Genomic DNA, 5,012 nt, shown 5'->3' with positions numbered 1-5,012 from the left:
GGAGACATTTATTGATTATTGATGTTCCATACCCCCACCAACCGGTGTGACCCAAGACCAGGTGAAGGAGACCATGTTTATATTCTCTCTTCGTGATCTTTGCAAAGGGAGTGGTATAGAGACCGGATCGAGCCGCTAATGAGATCACCGACGGAATTCGTTGGCCTTGGCATTTTACAAGAAGTATTTTTCTGCCTCGAAGACCAATGCCATTAGAGCTCAGATCACGAGCTTTAAACAGGGGCCTGATGAGAACTTTCATGAAGCATGGGTCCGTTTCAAGAAGCTAGTGCGAACCATTCCGCACCATGGGTTCGCAAAATGGAGTCTATGTAATCAGTTTTACAATGGGCTCTATGACGATCAGAGGGCTATCTTGGATGCTGCAGCTAGTGGCAGATTCTAGGAGAATATGGGAGAGACTAAGGGGTGGAAGATCATCGATGATTTGGCCACCCATAAAGCTGAGTATGGGAATTCCAAGGGGAATCAAAGGAGAGCTGCTGAATCTCCTTCTGTAGCTGCATTAGAAACTCTCACGGCAAGGTTTGATAAGTACGAGTTAGGAGGAGCTTCAAAAGGAGGGATTTACCATGTAAATGTTGTTTCAGACGGTCCTTTCGTCTGCAAAACATGTGGAGTTGAGGGACATGTTTCAGACAATTGTCCTAGTCCTTTTGAGTCTTGTGCTGCCTTTCAACATTATAGGCAGACAAACACTTACTATGAGCCGAATGTCCATCCAAACTTGTGGTGGACTAGCCAAAATGTCCTAAATCCAACTCCACCTCCACAGCAGTAGCAGCAGCAGAATTATGTGCCCCCTCATAAGCAACAACAGTACCAAAAGCCTCCGTATATCCCACAGCAGCAGCAACAAGCCCAAGGTTCTGATTTTAATGAGTTGAAGAATTTGTTGCTGAAAGAATCCCAAGCTAGAGAGGCCGGGATGAAGATGTTGGAGAGCCAAATTGCTCAATTGGCTAGCAAGAACACAACTCGAGCTCCGGGACATTTACCCACACAAACTGATCAAAAGGAGACCCTTAATGCCATTACTTTGAGGAGTGGGTCCACCCTGGAGGGGCCTGCTATGGTTGAGGATGTCCCTGAAAAAGATGAGGCGGAACCGAGTCAAAAGAAAGCTGGAACGAGCAAAGGAAAGAAAAAGACGATCAGCAGGTATGTCAGTCGATAAGACTGACATACCCAGTCGATCGACTGGGTCCGCAACAACCAAAAGCTACTGTTCCTGTAGAAGTCAGTCGATCGACTGACCAACCTGGTCGATCGACTGACAGCGCTGCTAAAGGTGATTCTTTTCGTCCTCCAATGCCCGATAACTTGAGGGACCACTTGTTTCGGGGTACGACCGCCCCGAAAGTTTTGAGGGAAGACCCAAATGCTGATGGGTCAGTTCCGGTTCCGAAGTACGACCCTATGTCGATTAATGGTTCACATTTGAGACGGTCTGAAGAAGGGTCAAGCTACAACAAGGAGAAGGTTGTGGATTTTCAGCCTAAATCCACCGACGCCGGCATGAGAGATTTAGAGGAGAGGGCTAAGTTACTTCTTATAGCCCCTTATCCAGAGAGATTGGTGCCGACGAAGGAACAGGTATCATTTAATAAGTTTGAAAAGGTTATTCGTAGCTTAAATGTACAAGTTCCTTTCCTTGAATTAGTAAATCAAGTGCATGCTTACACGAATTTTATGAAACAACTTTTGTCCAAAAAGAAGTCGCTTGAAACTGTGCATACTGTCGCACTCACTGAAGAGTCTTGCTCTTATTTGACCCATACCGCGCCACATAAATTAGCTGACCCAGGTAGCTTTTCCGTTCCTTGTAATATTGGTACCTTCTCAATTGAGAAGGCGTTATGTGACCTAGGAGCTAGCATTAGCGTTATGCCTTTGAGTCTAGCTAGGAAATTGAAATTGACTAGGTTTGCAGTCACCGATATGACAGTACAGATGGCTGATCATTCTGCGGTCCAGCCAATAGGAGTCTTAGAGGACATTCCTGTGCAAATAGGAAAGTTTGTCTTCCCTGTTGACTTCGTTGTACTTGATATGCCCGAGGATGCTCACATCCCTATCATATTGGGTAGACCATTTCTGCACACTGCTGGTGCAGTTATAGATGTCGGTTCGGGGACTTTGACCTTCAAAGTGGGAAAGCATTCCATTGTCTTTGCCCAAACAGCTAAGAAGAAAGCCCTCATGTGGCCAATAACTTGTAATACGGTTTCTGAAAAGAAATCATATTTTGTACTTCCTGATATGCCTATTCTTGTTGTGACACCTCCGCCCCAGATTGGGAGCAAATTGAAGGAAGATTCTTCTGTCTTGGATATTGCAGGAGCTGGTTTGGGGAAGGAAGAGCTGCATGTTGCTCTAGCTGTGAGGGAGCCAATCGTCTCAAGAGGTGGTTTGGGATGCCTTAGCTATGGCACTGATGAAGAGCTTGACGATGAGCCGGTCAAAGTGAGGGAGTCCGATTTGGACTTTGATGAGCCAGAAGAGGTCATTGCTTGGGAGGATGATGAAGTTGTTGATCCGTTGAGTTCTGCGGATGTCGGAGTTGAGAAGAGTGCAACTGAGAAGATGAGCACTGTTGAGGCTACCTCTAGTAGCCAGGAGCCGACCAAGTGGGCCATTCCGTGGCCGTTCTTGATCAACTATTAGTTGATCACTTGCTTTACAAACATTTTATTGCTTTTTATGACTATTTACCGTTTTTTCGTGTGCGCGAGACTTCGCATTTTAATTATTTTGCTTAGGATTTAAAGCCTTTAGACTATTGTTTTGGGTTTTGCGCAATTTTGGGCGCGGTATTATGTGCATTTGCAGGTTAATAGACCATATTAGCTCAAGTTATGAGCTAATTATACGAAATCAGAAAGTTCCAGCAGGTAAGCCAGTCGATCGACTGCCTCCTATGGTCGATCGACTGAGCCGCGATTTCCAGAAGCTCCTGTTGCTGTTCACCTTGGTCGATCGACTGGGTGATGTGGTCGATCGACCGCCCAAAGCTGCTGTACCTGTTTTCGATCATTCCCCTGCTGTGTTTGATCGATTTGCGGAGTCAAGGGAGTATTCCCTTCACTTTATTCTCCGCTTAATTTCTGATTTCTTCTGTTTTTCATTTTTGCACATAATTTTACCGTCCCAAATTTGTTTTCTCGAGATTACGCGTGGTATATGTTGTCTTTTCAGTTACTTATTGGTAGCACTGCTAGCTACTGAAACCTCCTAGCTCACGCTGGTTTGGGGAGGTTTCCTTTTGCTGCGCTTAAAGTCTTGTGAGTTCCCAAGTCCCACTTCATGTCATATTTACTTATTTTCTCGCAAATTCCCATTTCTCTTTTATTTCACTACATGATTTTCCACAATGGGGACATTGCGCGATTTGATTTGGGGAAGGGTTTTGCGTTGCATTTCATTTGCTTGCATTCACGTTTATTGCATTTCAGCTTGCATTGTTTATTTCATTTCCTATATATATACAAAATTCAAAAAAAAAAATTGCAAAATTCAAAAAAATACAAAAATGCATGTTTATTTTAGCATATAGATTGAGTCGGAACGGTAGTATTTCAAGGATGATATTGCATTTGCATCTGTTTATGCCTAAGCCTTGCTAATTGACATGTTATTAGTAGAATCGTATATGCACAGTCTACGAGTTTTCGTTAATATATCTTGCTGAGCTTGAGACTTGACTTTAATTTTTGGCAAACTACATCCTTTTCTGAGGATTAGAGCCTATAACTGGTGTCATTCATGACCAGTTCATCTAGGATTGTGAGTAGTACTCCTTATGAGACATGTTACATAAATTTGCATAAATGTGAACTTAATCTGCTTAATACCTGTATGCATTCGGTTTGTGGTTTGTCGACAAATGTGGTAGAGGTTTTCCTTTATTTATTTTTCCCATAAACTCCACACTGCCAAAAATAGCCTTTTTGTCCCGTCACTACATCCTACATTTAGCCTGCCTTTGTCAAGCTAGTAATTTAGTTGTCGGGATTGTTACTTTGTTTTTAGTGGTATATGCTCTTTTGAGATGTTGATGGGAAGATGAAAAAGGAAAGAAACAAAGAAAAAGAAAAAAAAGGAAGAAAATGATTCGAAAAAAAAGAAAAAAAAGTTATGTACTGTAGAAGTGGTCGATCGACTGGCATCATTGGTCGATCGACTGCATCCCGAGAAGAAAAAGAAAAAAATCAATTCGCATATTCAAAGTCTTTATTATATGGCGATTTTTGCTCCCATGTTCCATTTACATCTTATGGGGAGTTGATTGATTTAGTTTTATGGAGATTGCGAGATTTGTGCTTGCTATTAGCACCGGTTTTATTGAATTTTGAGCAAGAAGTTGGATGTTGTCACATGGTTCTGTTTAGGTACTAGCTTGATCACCTGTACCTCCACATTCCCATAAATGTTTTGCCTTCTTCTTACCCATTGCCTCACATATCCATATATACCTCGGCATGTGTCATGGTCATCTGTTTGGTTGGAATGCGTATGCACGGTTGTAGAGGTTACTTTCATATTATATTGCAGGCATGTTCTTATAGGTCGTAGTTAGGTGAGTGTCACTAACAAAATGAATTCTTTCTATCTTACATATATTCACCTGTGCTTATGAGTGATTTGAGCGACCAGTGAGAGTCCAATTTGATAAGTCTCTACAGTTGACGGTTCAGCAGTTTTTAACGACTCCATAACTCGTTTGCATGATTCACATTACTAATTGACTGTTGGTTAATGCATTAAACTGGTTTAGGCTTTACAGTTTGCAATTCGCTCTGAGATTGAACTCGTTCCTATAGATCGAGTCTAGTTCTTGTTTGGGGACAAGCAAGGGTTTGGTTTGGGGAAGTTTGATGCGTGTCTTTTATATGACGTTTTACACCTCATTTTACACGCATTTCAGAGCTCATTTGTGTAGTTTTATGCTACTATTTGCCCCATTTCGTCTACTTTCGTATTTTTATGTA

At 42.2% G+C, this 5,012-nt stretch overlaps 1 non-coding gene across 1 annotated transcript; it reads right to left on the bottom strand.

Moving 5' to 3' along the window:
- Positions 1–208: 208 nt before the first annotated feature.
- On the bottom strand, positions 209–315 carry LOC141653944 (small nucleolar RNA R71). The gene has a single exon (XR_012547533.1). It is a non-coding gene; the product is annotated as a small nucleolar RNA R71 (small nucleolar RNA).
- Between the last annotated feature and the right edge of the window lie 4,697 nt (positions 316–5,012).

Source organism: Silene latifolia, chromosome 4, assembly GCF_048544455.1.
Source record: "Silene latifolia isolate original U9 population chromosome 4, ASM4854445v1, whole genome shotgun sequence".
Classification (NCBI taxonomy): domain Eukaryota; kingdom Viridiplantae; phylum Streptophyta; class Magnoliopsida; order Caryophyllales; family Caryophyllaceae; genus Silene; species Silene latifolia.
The sequence above is the reverse complement of the archived record's forward strand: the minus strand, read 5'-3'. Positions and strand labels throughout refer to the sequence as shown.